Source organism: Moschus berezovskii, chromosome X (genome assembly GCF_049115385.1).
Source record: "Moschus berezovskii isolate FMDL1 chromosome X, NW_MosBer_1.0, whole genome shotgun sequence".
Taxonomy (NCBI): Eukaryota; Metazoa; Chordata; class Mammalia; order Artiodactyla; family Moschidae; genus Moschus; species Moschus berezovskii.
The window spans coordinates 4,684,916-4,700,885 of record NC_142488.1 but is presented as its reverse complement, the minus strand read 5'-3'; the positions used below and the strand labels follow the sequence as shown (position 1 = coordinate 4,700,885).

The following is a 15,970-nucleotide window of genomic DNA, read 5'->3' as shown; positions in this document are numbered from 1 at the left end:
CAAGCTTGCTCCTTGTATTGCATCACAAATGTGCTTCAGAAAGGCACATCTGAATGACTTCTCAGCTAAGCACACCGTGTGTTTTATTTTTATTTCTGAAACAGTCACTGTGCCTGTGGCTAAAAATCCAATATAGCTAAAGGCATACAGGGAAACACAGACTCACCCAGCAGATAACCTGTGCTCAGACCTCAGCAAGGAGAGTCAGGTGACTTTTTTTTGTTTGTTTCACATTCATATGAAAACTGTTTACAGAACTCTGCAGTCTGCTAAATGTGCAACAGCATACTGTCTGAAAACAACCCAGAGACCTTACTTTTAAAAGATTGTATCGCTGAGAAATGCCATCCCCTGAGCCTTCAACGAGTTACAGTAGTAACATCACAGATCACTGATCACAAATAAAATCACCATGACAGTGTTTGAAATATTGCACGAGTATTATTTGGGGAATCTAAAAAATAAACTAGAGAGTGTAACAGCAAAGGAGCAGACTCACAACTTTAGAGAAGAAACTTGTGTCTACCGTGGGGAGATAGAGTGGGAGGGGCCAGACAGGGAGAGGGCTCCAGAGAGGGCGCTAACAGACACAAACCACTATGCACAAAATAAACAAGCCACAAGGATGGATTGAATAATGCAGGGAATAAGCTGATGTTTTATAATAACTATTAAGGTTTCCCTGGTTTGCTCAGACGGTAAAGAGTCTGCCTGCAATACAGGAGACCCAGGTTCCACTCTTGGGTGGGCAAGATCCCCTGGAGGAGGGCATGGCAACCCACTCTAGTGTTCTTGCCTGGAGAATCCCACGGACAGAGGAGCCTGGTGGGCTACACCATGGGGTCACATAGTGTCAGACCCGACTGATCAACTAACACACACATAATAACTATTCTTATAAATGCAGTGTAATTTTTTAAAATTATGAATCACTGTGTTGTACACCTGAAAGTCACATTATACATCAAGCATACCTCTATAAAATTTATGTAAAAAAAATCTAATATTACCTTCAAATTTTGTTTCATTTAAAGTTGATAAAGGATAGAATAAGCAAAGAAATTAGAAAGTTGTTTTAGTCCAGATCATGTAAAGATTGTGTACAGAAGACTTTCTGGTGAATTACATAATTATGTGGAATAAACTTCTTTTCACTGTGTTGTACACCTGAAAGTCACATTATACATCAAGCATACCTCTATAAAATTTATGTAAAAAAAATCTAATATTACCTTCAAATTTAATTTCATTTAAAGTTGATAAAGGATAGAATAAGCAAAGAAATTAGAAAGTTGTTTTAGTCCAGATCGTATAAAGATTGTGTACAGAAGACGTTCTGGTGAATTACATAATTATGTGCAATAAACTTCTTTTCATTATTGAAAAGGTAACATTGACAAAGATTGAAATAGTGCAAGAATTACCAGTATGTGACACCATGACGGGAAGTGAGCCGATGCTGTTGGAAAAATGGTGGCACTGACTTGAGCAATGCAGGTTTGCCCCAAACTTTCCACTTTTTTTTTAATGCATTATATTCAAAGCACAATAAAGTAAATTGCAGTAAAAGGAGCTATTCCTGTATCTGTGCTTCTGTGCATACATGCTAAGTCGCTTCAGTCATGTCCGACTCTTTGTGACCCTGTGTACTGCCACCTGTCAGGCTCCTCTGTCCCTGGGTTCACCAGGCAAGAATACTGGAGTGGGTTGCTGTGCCCTCCTCCAGGGGATCTTCCCGACCCAGGAATCAAACCCACATATCTGCAGGCAGGTTCTTTACCACTAGTGCCACTTGGGAACCGCTTCCTATATCTGGGGCTTCCCCAGTGGCTCAGCTGGTAACGAATCTACCTGCAGTGCAGGAGACAGAAGAGACACAGGTTCAGTCTGCCCCTGGGTCGGGAAGCTCCCCTGCAGAAGGAAATGGCCACCCACTGCCATATTCTTGCCTGGAGAATTCCATGGACAGAGGAGCGTGGCTACAGTCCATGGGGTCGCAAAGAGTCGGACATGACTGAATGTCTTAACATGCACACAATTTCTATAGTAACTATTAATTTTATATTCATTGTAATACTTTGCAAAGGTTTTTTTTTTTTTTTTTTATGTTTAGTAAAGCATTGTTGTTTAGATACCTGTTCAGTTCAGTTCAGTTCAGTCACTCAGTCATGTCCCCATGGACTGCAGCATGCCAGGCCTTCCTGTCCATCACCAACTCCCAGAGCTTGCTCAAACTCATGTCCATCGAGTTGGTGATGCCATCCGGCCATCTCATCCTCTGTCATCCACTTCTCTTGGTAAGTTCCTAGTAGGAACCTGGTAGGTTCCGGTTTTTTGACTTTTAGTAAGAAATCTTGTTTTTTAGCATAAGAAGGATAGCACTAAATGATTAGTTTCAAAATACCAGCGTTCGTGAGTCCTTGAAAGTACAGAAGGAAATTGGGAAGTCACAGAGTAATTAGATTTGTGAGAATTATCTGATTTGTTAAATGCATTTGATAAAGGGGGCTCCAGGTTATTTACTCCTTATGTGGCATTTTTCATTTCTGTCTCAAGTGTGAAGGGTTTGTAGTGCATACCCTCAAGGGGCTGAGACCGTGTGGACACACACCCACACACCAACCAGTCTGGATCTGGGATGCTAAGTTTCGTACGGCTGCTGTGTGTTCAACATCTTTAGCCTTCGTTATGTACATGTGTGCTCAGTCGTGTCCGACTCTCTGAGACGCCGTCGACTGGAACCCACCAGGCTTCTCTGTCCGTGGGATTCTCCAGGCAGGAAAGACTGGAGTGGGTTGCCATTTCCTCCTCCAGGAGATCTTCCCAAGCCAGGCATGGATTCTTTCCCCTTTGCACCACCATTATCCTTCGTTCACATCAGTTCAGTTCAGTCGCTCGGTCGTGTCCGACTCTTCATTAGACAGTGTTTATTGACAGAATGCCGTGCTGTAAATTGCCATCACTTAAAAGATGGTTCGCATGCCCTTCAGAGCAAAAATCAATTCATTGCCTTTAAGGATGCGCTTGCGTCTGGCCAAAAGATGAACGCGAACATAAAAGAAAAACTGAACGCTGTCCTCTTGAACTAATATCCTGCATCACCTTCCCACCACCCAACCCCAGACAAGAACAGTCTCTGCTTCCAGCCCCATGTTATGATTCAATTACTAGTTTCACCCTCTCTGACCCAGCACCCAAGATACTGAGAAAAGACAGTGGGGAGTCTGCATTGAATTCCCAATTCTGTCTAAGACGTTTTCCCCAACGCCCATTATCTCTGTTATTCTGCAAGTCACGCCCAGGTGATACAGGCCGTTGAGAGGAAATTGATGAAAGAAGTGTGTCATCCTCTCCAGGAAGGGAGGGTGTCATTGAAGGAGCTGCGACTGATAAGACTCAAGTGTTGACATCACTCCCTTCTCCTTTGCCGAGATAAACATCTCTCTTCCGAGAGCCTTTCTGGGAAGGGAAAAATTACAGCCCATTCAGCCCGGATCCGTCGTGACTTGACCCTTCTCTCAGGCACCGTTTCAAAGTCACAGAGGACTCGATGATTCACGCCCGTGACTGTGGCTTTCCTGCAGCTGAAGACAGTCACGGCCGATGGCGGCACACACAACCTCAAGGCGTTTGTCAAGACTGAGGGGGGAGACTGTTCAGTCAGGAGAAAAGCGTGGGCTTCCCCGGTGGCACAGTGGGAAAGGATCGGCCTGCAATGCAGGAGCCTCAAGAGACATGGGTTCGATTCCTGGCTCAGGAAGGTTCCCCTGGAGAAGGGAATGGTGACTCACTCCAGGATTCTTGCCTGGAGAATCCATATGGACAGAGGTGCCTGGCGGGCTATAGTCCATGGGGCCTCAGATTCGGACACGACTGAGCAGTGAGTACTATGGCTGATTCGTGTTGTTTTACAGCCGAAAGGAACAGAACATTGTAAAGCAATTATCCGAGAACAGACATGTGCTATTGTTTCCCTCTGCCCGGAACACTGGCAGGACTTCAGCAGCTAGCCTTCCAAGGGTGGAACCAAGCACGGATGAGGTTTACGTTTAGACAACTGCCCCCCAGGAACTGGTCTCATGGAGGGTCCCTTGGAAAAGCTGCTTTTCTCCAGCTGTGGAATTACTCGTCGTGAATAGATTGATCTTACTCTGCTGAGAAGCTCTATTTTGGCCACAGCTGTAGTTGAAATGGAGAAGGAAATGGCAACCCATTCCAGTGTTCTTGCCTGGAGAATCCCAGGGATGGGGGAGCCTGGTGGGCTTCCGTCTATGGGGTCACACAGAGTCGGACACGACTGAAGTGACTTAGCAGTAGTTGAAATGCATGTCATATTTTGTTTGTTGCTCAGTCATCTCTGACTCTTTGCAACCCCCCTGGACTGTAGCCCGCCAGGCTCCTTTGTCCATGGAATTTTCTAAGCAAGAATACTGGGGTGGGTTGCCATCCCCTCCTCCTTCCTTACCCAGAGACCAAAACCGAGTCTCCTGTATTGGCAGACAGATTTTTTACCACTGAGCCACCAGGGAAGCCCATATTCAATTGAAATGTCTAGGTATCCTTGATTTCAGGGGAATTGACAAGAGACAAAAAAGTAATGAATGAGTCCCATTACCTGGAGCTTGGCCTATTGGAGCACCCATATTTATTTCTAATGATCAAAGTTAGATTTCGTGTAATTATTTTCTTTCCAATAATTATTAAATATTTCTAACAGCTGTCAATTATTTTCTTATAACCGAGCTCTCCAGCTGTGGGAAGGTCTTCACAAGATCATACTGATTTCCTTATTGCCAACCTTGATAGTATATTAAAAAGCAGAGACATTACTTTGCCAACCAAGGTCCATCTAGTCAAGGCAATGGTTTTTCCCGTGGTCATGTATGGATGTGAGAGTTGGACTGTGAAGAAGGCTGATCGCCGAAGAATTGATGCTTTTGAACTGTGGTGTTGGAGAAGACTCTTGAGAGTCCCTTATACTGCGAGGAAATCCAACCAGTCCATTCTAAAGGAGATCAATCCTGGATGTTCATTGGAGGGACTGATGCTAAAGCTGAAGCTGCAATACTTTGGCCACCTCATGCGACGAGTTGACTCACTGGAAAAGACTCTGATGCTGGGAAAGGTTGGGGGCTGGAGGAGAAGGGGACGACCGAGAATGAGATGGCTGTATGGCATCACCGACTCTGTGGATATGGGTTTGAGTGAACTCCGGGAGTTGGTGATGGACAGGGAGGCCTGGCGTGCTGTGATTCATGGGGTCGCGGAGAGTCGGACATGACTGAGCGACTGAACTGGACTGAACTGAAAAGTATCTTAACAGCAGCTGGACCACGAATGACCAAGATGGAGCAAAACGGGTTCTCATTTTTGGGAGATTTGAATTGCACTAAGTTCGTGGTTCTTGGCCATGAAAGATGCTTTAAGTCCAGTCTCTGAAGACCCAGACCTCCTCACCCGCTTCCCCATCATCATGGTTCTCATTATCGCCTGTTTTATTGTTTGAAAAATGAGTTCAGGTGCAGCCCTGCCTTCTAATGGGGCAAAGTTTTCCTTGATTGCTTAGGGTTTTAAGATGAAATTGGTAAAGACCAAAGGACTTCCCTTGTGGTCCAGTGGTTAAGGCTCCCGGCTTCCAGAGCAGGGGCACAGGTCTGATCCCTGAAAAAGTGAAGTTGCTCAGTTGTGTCCGACCCTTTGCGACCCCCTGGAGTGTAGCCCACCGGGCTTCTCTGTCCATGGGATTTTCTAGGCAAGAGTACCGGAGTGGGTTGCCATTTGCATCCCCATCAGGGAACTAAAGGGGCTTCCTGGGAGGCTCAGATGATAAAGAATCCGCCTGCCATCCGTGATGCCTTGGGGTTGAATCCCTGGGTGGGGAAGATCCCCTGGAGAAGGAAATAGGAGATGGCAACCCACTCCAGTATTCTTATCTGGAGAATCCCATGGACAGTGGAGCCTGGTGAGCTATAGTCCATGGGGATAGCAAAAGAGTAGGGCAGAACTTAGCAATGAAAAGTGACAATGTCTATCTTCAATTACCATTCCCGTCTCTTTCAGTGAAGAATGAAACATTTTTAACAGAAGGGTACAGTGCTCTTGAGAACTGGAATAAAAGTTCCTCACGTGGGATTTTCCACTTTCCTTTCAGTGTGATTCATTGACTCCTCCTTTGGAAAAAAAACAAATATATATCAGCCACTTAGCTTGCGACTTCTTCCATCAAAGATTCAGATCACAGTTAGTGGGGAGGCTTGTCCATAAATGGATTTATTTCTTTGCAGTCCGAAGGTAAGCAGAGAACGGAATACTCCAACCCAGATTGCAAATCGGGTTTGGAGGCTGTCAGTGTCAGAACTGCTGGGAGTTAAGTAGATAAAGAGGAGGCAGTGAACGGGGCGGCGGGAGTGATTCTGTGTGATGGATACAGGGTTGTGGCATTAGCAAACGTACCTCTATAGTCCCCAGGGACGAGCAACAGGTAGGTGAAGTCCTGACTGATCCTGTAGGGCTCACAGGTACGAAGCTCAGGGAGCCCCCTTTTCCTGGATGTCCACCACGTGCTTTGCGTTCTCTCTGAGGTTAGCAGGAGAGTCAGTCACCGGGACTCCTCCTCTCCCCAGTATGTCACAAACACACAGCCCTGTAGACGCAGAGAAAAGTATCCTTTGCTTAGAACTGCTTGCCCAGCTCGCGAGATTTAACTCCCTTAGCAAGACCCAGGGACAAGGAAGCTTCCAGCCCACAAGGCAAGTGGAAGCAGAGTGACCCATGGTAATTTTTTTTTTTTTTTCGAATTTCCTTCAGGTTGTTTTTTTTTTTTTTGCAGCTTTCAGCCTCTGCATTTTGATCAGGGCACTGTCCTGTGCCACTTGCTGAAACACATATGGAAAATCCAGACAGGGGCAGGGACATAGAGGGAAAGGAAGCATCTTCTGTCCTTTAGTATCCTTGTATCCTTCAGGCTTCCATCACGGGAGCATGAGGGTGCTTCAGTCTTTCTTTTAATTTAGATAATTAATTAATTTCAATTTATTTCTTTTAATTAATTAAATTTATTCTTTTAATTTTAATTAATTTATTTAATAATTTACTTATTATTTTTTACTTTATTTCTTTTCATTTATTTCTTTAATTTATTTAATATATTTATTTAATACTTTATTATTTTCTTTTAATTTATTATCAATTTATTTATTTATGCCACCTGAAGCATGCCCGTACTGTTATTTTTCCTTTTATTTATTTATTTTTGGGCTGCATGGTGTTTTCCTTGCCTTCCCTAGTGGCCATTGCAGGGGCTACTGTGTCATTGAGGTGTGCAAGCTTCTCTTTGCAGTAACATCTCTTGTTGCAGAGCTCAAGCTCTAGAGTGTGGCCTCAGTAATTGTGGCCCACCGGCTTTGTTGCCCACCCCCAGGTGTGTGTGATCTTGCAGGATCAAGGATCGAACCCAAACTCCTGCATTGGCAGGCAGATTCTTAACCCCTGAGCCACTAGGAAAGTCCCTGTGAGTCCTCTTAGACAATAGATGCTTTAAAAGCTGAAATGGGCAAGGGAAGAGGTTTTTAAATGTTCCATGGACCGTCATCAGTTGGGTTAATATTTTACAATGAATCCTCCCTACCTTTTGCTTTAGAAATTGGTATTTGACTCTGCATCAAGACTCTAGACAGGAATAGGTGGACAACCCCAAAGGCATCAGGCTTACCCTTCACCCGTGATATCTAATCTTTCTCCCTCGTGACAGAGTGACCTCATTCTGTCGGCCAGAGTTCCCTGGAACTTTTGCTCCTACGACAGACTGGATTTATCCCCGGTTTGTTAGGCAGCTCTAGTACCTTCGCAGACATCAGCCTGCCGTATTTAGGGTTGTGATGAAGAATGTATGGTGTCACCATGTCTCATGGAAACAGGAAAAGCGGAAATGATCCTAGAGATTTCTCTTCCAGTTTCAGGAATAGTTTTCATGATGTGGTGACATTTTCCCTCCCAAGTATTAAGTCTTCAGGATTCACAACAGTCTCTCATTCCCAGTTTGTGCCATGGCTGACTCCTAACTTCCCAAATGAGCTTTATTCCCTTTCATGCAATTCTGTGGAAACTGGTTGGCATTTTACTAAATGCTGGATATTCTACATTAGCCACCGAACCTGTGTTAAATGGTTCATTTCAAATACAGTTTGTATACAGTTGTCAGGCTTTTATCTGCATGGATGTCCCCAGAAAGCATCCTTGCAGATTATATTTGATTGCAACTTTAAAGCCTGTAGACCCAACATTACAGCCCGTAGACCTGAATTCTCCAGGACAGAATACTGGAGTGGGTAGCCTTTCCCTTCTTGAGGACATCTTCCCAATCCAGGGATTGAACCCAGGTCTCCCACATTGGAGGCTGATTCTTTACTAGCGGAGCCACAAGGGAAGCCCAAAAGCCTGTAGACACTTGCCCGTATTTATTTGGGTTTTAGTATATTTAGTGAAGTGAAAGTGTTAATTGCTTAGTCATGTCCGAATCTTTGTGACCCCATGGTCTGTAACCCACCAGGCTCCTCTGTCCATGAGATTCTCTAAACAACAGTACTGGAATGGGTAGCCATTCCCTTTTGCAGGAGATGTTCTTGACTCAGGGATCAAACCCATATCTGCTGCATTGCAGTCATATTCTTTACCACTAGAGAAGCCCATAAGAGTCCCTTGGGCTGCAAGGAGATCAAACCAGTCAAATGTGAGGAAAATCAACCCTGAATTTTCATTGGAAGGACTGATGCTGAAGCTCCAATCCTTTGACCACCTGAAGTGAAGAGCCACCTCATTGGAAAAGACTCTGATCCTGGAAGCTTTGAGGGCAGGGGGAGAAGGGGACGACAGAGGATGAGATGCTTGGATGGCGTTTGAGCAAGCTCCCGGAGTTGGTGAAGGACAGGGAATCCTGGCATGCTGCAGTCCATGGGGTCGCAAAGAGACACGGCTGAGCGACTTAACAGCAAAAGTATATTTTTTATTAATAGTAATGAAGCCATGTGACATATGGTGACTCACCCCTTTTCAGAGTCCTAGAGTCCTTGCTTGATGTCCCACTTTTGCTCTATACATAACAGTTATGAATTATCCTGCAAATCTCTCCATGAATCTTCAGGACCTGTGTGGTATAGGAACAGATCAGCTTTTAAAGAAGCCACCAAGGATGCCACGAAAAGTGAAGCCACATCCTGTGAATATTTAAGTTAAGTTGATGTACGACTCAGCTTGTTACAGACAAATCTGCTGCTGTTCCCAGCTATCTATAGTATTTTGTGATAGAATATTAAAAGAACAACAAAAGTATTAATGTGTCCCAGCCTTCCCAGGTGGCATTAGTGGTAAGGAATCTGCCTGATGATGCCAGAGATGCATTAGACGTGGGTTTGATCTGTAGGTTGGGAAGATCCCCTGGAAGAGGGAATGGCAACCCACTCCAGTATTCTTGCCTGGAGAATCCCATGGCCAGAGGAGCCTGGCGGGCTGCAGTCCAGGGGTCACAAAGAGTCAGACATGACTGAGTGACTGAGCACTCGGAGCTTAAAAGTATATACCACAATTTAACCTTTCAAGAGCTCCAATGAGCAGATGTTGCTAGATGATGTTTTTTTCCTTTTTAAACCACTATGATGAAAATTGCAAAGCCATACCTTTCCAGTTTCTCTGCAGAGGTTGATCAATTGTCAGTAACATTTGTGAGGATCTCAGGGTGAGCCTTGTTCTACTTCAGCCTCTGACACGTTCCCCCCCAGGGCTCCTTGGAGCCAATAAGGCATTAAATTTTATTAACTGAAAAGGATGTTAAACCTGCTCTAGTGATACTGGTACTTAGAGCCTCTTCTTGGATTTTTTTTATGGGGTTTGGGCAACACACACGAAATCTTCCTGCCATTCTAGCTGAGTGACACTGTGAGACGCCTAAACCATCAAATTCACGTTTGTATAGCGAGGGTCATTGTTTCATGTAGTTGTAGGACATTTGAAATGAGGATTCCTCCCAAAAAGATTGTAGTTGGTCAGCGGCTTACCTTGTCATGTGTCCAATTTTATCAGTTACGTACAATGAGGGAGACCTGGGTTCAATCGCCCTGGGTGGGAAAGATCCCCTGGAGATGGGCATGGTGGCCCATCCAGTGTTTTTGCCTAGCAAAAATTCCATGGATAGAGGAGCCTGGTGCGCTAGACTTCCTGGGGTCCCAAAGAGATGGACTCTGCTGAACACGTAACGTGTTCACTTTTTTCAGTGCAAGAAAAAAAAAAGAGAAGGGGTGTGGCCAACAAGCTAGATGTCCTAATGTTTATCTCCTTCTGGCCGGGTTTCAGCACCCAGCCCAGTGGACAGCTCCAAAGAGTGCCTCTAGTTATCATCCCTATGGTGCTCAGCGTGAAGCTGTTGCAGACCACAGCCCGGGCAGGCACCACCCAGCAGAGCAGCTGAAATAATGCGAGCGAGGTTGAGGGCTGGATTAGAATGAACGATGCCTCACTCAATCTCCTTCTTTCAGACAATGAGAGCATTCTGAGGTTTCCCAGAGGACCTGAGAACTGTTTCCAGGTGGCCACAACGGAAACACACTCACCCCCTACCCCTTTTAACAACATTTCCCCATCCAAATAGCATGCGTTTGCATGCTTGTGCTTTCCTTCAGTGGTAATTTTCAGTTCAGTTCGCTCCCTCATTCATGTCCGATTCTTTGTGACCCCATGGACTGCAGCACGCCAGGCCTCCCTATCCATCACCAACTCCTGGAGCTTGCTCAAAACTCATGTCCATCGTTTCGGTGATGCCATCCAACCATCTCATCCTCTGTCATCCCCTTCTCCTCCTGCCTTCAATATTTCCCAGCATCAGGGTCTTTTCCAGTGAGTCTGTTCTTCACATCAGGTGGCCAAAGTTTTGGACTTTCAGCTTCAGCATCAGTCTTTCCAGTGAATATCCAGGACTGATTTTCTTTAGGATGGACTGGTTGGATCTCCGTGCAGTCCAAGGGACTCTCAAGAGTCGTCTCTAACACCACAGTTCAAAAGGATCAATTTTGTGGCATTAAGATTTCTTTAGAGTCCAGCTTTCATATCCGTACATGACTACTGGAAAAACCATAGCTTTGACTAGATGGACTTTTGTTGGCAAAGTAATGTCTCTGCTTTTTAATACATTGTCTAGGTTGGTCATACCTTTTCTTCCAAGGAGAAAATGTCTTTTAATTTCATGGCTGTAGTCACCATCTTCAGTGATTTTGGAGCCCAAAAATATAAAGTATGACACTGTTTGCACTATTTCCCCATCTATTTCCCATGAAGTGATGGGACCACATTCCATGATTTTAGTTTTCTGAATGTTGAGTTTTAAGCCAACTTTTTCACTCTCCTCTTTCACTTTCATCAAGAGGCTCTTCAGTTCTTCTTTGTTTTCTGCCATAAGGGTGCTTTTCAGTTCAGTTCAGTTCAGTCGCTCAGTCGTGTCCGACTCTCCGCGACCCCATGAATCACAGCACGCCAGGCTTCCCCGTCCATCACCAACTCACGGAGTTCACTCAAACTCATGTCCACAGAGTCGGTGATGCCATCCAGCCATCTCATTCTCGGTCGTCCCCTTCTCCTCCCGCCCCCAACCTTTCCCAGCATCAGAGTCTTTTCCAGTGAGTCAACTCATCGCATGAGGTGGCCAAAGTATTGCGATTTCAGCTTTAGCATCAGTCCTTCCAATGAGAAATTTAAAATAAGGCAAAGTAAAGCTTCTTGGTGGTCCAGTGTTTTAGAATTCATCTTTCAACAAAGGGGACACTGGTTCAATCCCTGGTCTGGGGGAAGTACCCACATGTCATGGGAGCAACTAAGCTGATGGACCACAACTGCTGAATCCCACTTGCCTGGAGCCTGTACTCCACAAGAAGAGATGCCAGTCCAATGAGAAGTACTCATACAACAAGTAGAGGGTAACCCCTGCTTGTATACTAGAGAGACGTCTGAATGCAGCAACCAAGACCCAGTACTGCCAAAGGTAAATAATGTATCTTTTAAAAGTATAAGGGAAGGTGGATATAGAGGTTGGAAGTTTGACGTGTGAGGCTTGCATGGTCCCGTTGAGTTCTACTCATCAGCTTTGCCCAACATAGTTCATATTCTTTATTCTCCTTGACAAAACCTTCAATTAGTGTCTTCATCACTTTAGCCTTTTCTAAGAATATGCTTAATGCTTAGTCTCTCAGTCATGTCTGACTCATTGCGACCCCATTGACTGTAGCCCACCAGACTCCTCTGTCCATGGAGATTCTCCAGGAAAGAATACTGGAGTGGGTAGGCGTTCCCTTCTCCAGGGGATCTTCCCAACCCAGGGATTGACCTCAGGTCTCCTGCATTGCAGGCAGATTCTTTACCAGCTGAGCCACCAGGGAAGCCCAAGAATACTGGACTGAGTTGTAATTCCCTTCTCGAAGGGATCTTCCTGATCCAGGAATCAAACCGGGGTCTCCTGCATTGCAGGCGGATTCTTTACCAGCTGAGCCACCAGGGACGCTACAGACTGGATGGCTTGTTAACAACACAAACTTATTTTCCAGGGTCTTGGAAGCTGGAAATCCAAGTTTAAGGTGTCCAGAGAATTGCTCTCTGATGACGATCCACTTGCTGGTTCTTGGCTGTGTCTGGTGGAAGAGATGAGGCTCCTTTGTGGGGCCTCTTTTATAAGGACTCTGCTCTGGCCACCTAATGCAAAGAGCTGGCTCATTGGGTAAGACCCTGATGCTAGGAAAGACTAAAGGTAGCAGAAGCGGGTGGCAGAGGATGAGATGGTTGGATGGCATCGCAGACTCAACTGACGTGAGTTTCAGCAAGCTCTGGGAGATGGTGAAGGACAGGGAAGCCTGGGGTGGTGCTATCCATGTGGTTACAAAGAATCAGACACGACTGAGCAATTGAACAACAATTCCATCTTCCAGTCTCCACTTTCACAGCCTGATTACCTCCCAATGACTGCAACTCCTGCTCCCATCAGATTGGTGGGATAGGAAAGGAAAAGTGTTTCTTTCGTTCCTTCTAGGTTCTTTGGCTGATCTGAGACTTATATTGTCATTGCACAGATAAACAAGAGAAAGATTTTGTACATTTGGAAGCTCCAAAGACATGAGACCCAAAGACTGTCAGATACTTGAGGCTTCTTTACCATCCTGAACTAAGAGGAGGAGAGAGGGGAGGGAGGGTTCAATGGGGAGGTAGGGTTCAATGGGGAGGTAGGCAGTCCTCAGGAACCTGAGAATAGCAGATATTTGTAACACAAATGTTTGTCATGCTGTACAGATAAGTGTCTCTAGTATAAAAGGTACCTCTTCTAATAACGCTCTCCTGGTATAGAGTCCCTATCTAAATTTGTTCAGACAGTACAAGGGAGTGTAAACAGTTCTTTCTTTCTGAGTCTGTTGAACTTTGATTATCTTCACCCCAAGATAATCCACATGCCAAGGTGCTGTATGTTGGAGTCTCATATTCTGTTCCCTCTCAGGTGAATAGGTTTTGACATATGAGTTTTAGGGGGGACAGAAACTTTCAGCCTGTGACAGTTTCATAGGATGTTGTTAGAAGGTGTTTCAGATAATCCCTACCCAGCTCTTAACTTCAATTCAGCATGTAAATGTTTTCCCTTCATGGTCTATGCAAGATGCATGCCTCTGTACGTGCTAAGTTGCTTTAGTCATGGCCAACTCTTTGTGTCCCCATGGACTGTAGGCCACCAGGCTCCTCTGTCCGTGGGATTCTCCAGGCAAGAATATGGGAGTGGGTTGCCATGCCCTTCTCCAGAGGGTCTTTCCAACCCAGCGATCAAACCCATTTCTCTTATGTCTCCTGCACTGGCAGATGGGTTCTTTAGCTGCATAAAATATATGCAGACCTATTTGCTGTTTTGTGTGTGTTAGATAATTTCATATGGGTAACAGGGGGACTTCTCATATTTTATAAAATTTAACTATGATTACATAAATTCTTACCTAAACAGTCCTCTTTTCTTTTTGAATTTGCATAGTATAAAGTGTCTGCCTACAATGCAGTAGACCCAGGTTTAATCCCCAGGTAGGAAAGATCTGGAGAAGGAAATGGCAACCCACTCCAGTATTCTTGCTTGGAAAATCCCATGAATGGAGGAGCCTGGTAGGCTACAGTTCATGGGATCACAAAGAGTCAGTCGCAACTGAGTGAGTTCATGTTCACTTTCAGTGTAGCTACATGTGCCATCTAACATTTTTTTAAAATTTACTTATTTGTTCTTTGTATTTGATCTTTGTTAATTTGCTTAATATATGTCTTGGGGGGTTTCACCTTGGGTTTATCCTGTTAGGGACTCTCTGGGTTTCTTGGACTTGGGTGATTCTTTCCTTCCCCATTTTAGGAAAGTTTTCAACTATTATCTCCTTAAGTATTTTCTCATGGTCTTTCTTTTGTCTTCTTCTTCTGGGACTCCTAAGATTCGAATGTTGGGGCATTTAACATTGTTCCAGAGGTCTCTGAGGTTGTCCTCATTTCTTTTAATTTGTTTTTCTTTTTCCCTCTTTGTTTCATTTATTTCTACAATTCTATCTTCTAGCTCCCTTATCCTGTCTTCTGCCTCCGTTATTCTACTCTTTGTTCCCTCCAGAATGTTCTTGAGTTCATTTATTGCATTATATATTAACTCTTTTTTTTTGTTTATATATTTTATTTTGTTTATATATTTTATTTTGTTTATATATATATATTGCATTATATATTAACTCTTTTTTTTTGTTTCTTCTACGTCCTTGTTAAGCATTTCTTGCATCTTCTCAATCCTTGTCTCCAGGCTATTTATCTGTAACAAATATATTTGTTTATATATATATATATATTTATTTTGTTTATATATATATATTTTGTTTATATTTTTTATTTTGTTTATATATATATATTGCATTATATATTAACTCTTTTTTTTTGTTTCTTCTACGTCCTTGTTAAGCATTTCTTGCATCTTCTCAATCCTTGTCTCCAGGCTATTTATCTGTAACTCCATTTTGTTTTCAAGATTTTAGATCATTTTCACTATCATTATTCTGAATTCTTTATCAGGTAGATTCCCTATCTCTTCCTCTTTGGTTTGGTTTGGTGGGCATTTATCCTGTTCCTTTACCTGCCGAGTATTTTGCTGTCTTTTCATTTTGTTTATATTGCTGTGTTTGGGGTGGCCTTTCCGTATTCTGGCAGTTTGTGGTTCCAATTAAAATAAATAAATTTATATTGAAAAAAATAAACAACAAAAAAATTACAGTTACCACAGTTTTCAAAGTCTGGCTTAAAAAAAAATTTACTTGCTTCTAATTTGTTTTTGGCTGCATCAGATCTCAGCTGCAGCAGGTGGCATCTTTCCTTGCAGTCTCAGTAGTTTGGGCTTGGTTGCTCCACGGCACATGGGATCTCAGTTCCTTGTCCAGGGATTGAACCCTGAGTCCCCTGCATTTGGAAGCAGTCTCTTTACCATCATGGAAGTCCCGCCATCTTATATTTTGGTCGAAAAGACCCAGGTCTAAAATGAAAACCAACTGGTGGTACTTGACTGAGACCCTCATGTAATAAAAAGAACATAATAGGGGAAGAATAGGGGATGAACAAATATACCGTGTGTATGTGGGTCCCCAGTGTCTGACTCTGCAGTGTCATGGACTGTAGCCTGCCAGGCTTCTCTGTCCATGGGATTTTCCAGGCAAGAACACTGGGTTGTATTTGAAAGCAGACTCTTAACCACTGGACTACTAAGGAAGTCCCTCCATCTTACATTTCGGTCAAAAAGACCCAGTTCTGAAATGGAAAGCAATTGGCGAGACTGCATTGTTCTTTGAAGAAATTAATTTGCCAATTCAACCTTGCCTCCCCATTTTTTTTTTTTTCTTCTGTTACTCTTTGGGAGGCAGCCCATTCTTATTTTAGTTGTAATCCTTTTAGAGTA

General features: G+C 43.9%; 1 protein-coding gene across 3 annotated transcripts in view; it reads left to right on the top strand.

Moving 5' to 3' along the window:
* The window catches only part of LOC148773208 (neuroligin-4, X-linked), a 306,595-nt gene that overhangs the window by 217,721 nt on the left and 72,904 nt on the right, over positions 1-15,970 (top strand). The gene's annotated exons all lie outside the window — the stretch shown is intronic.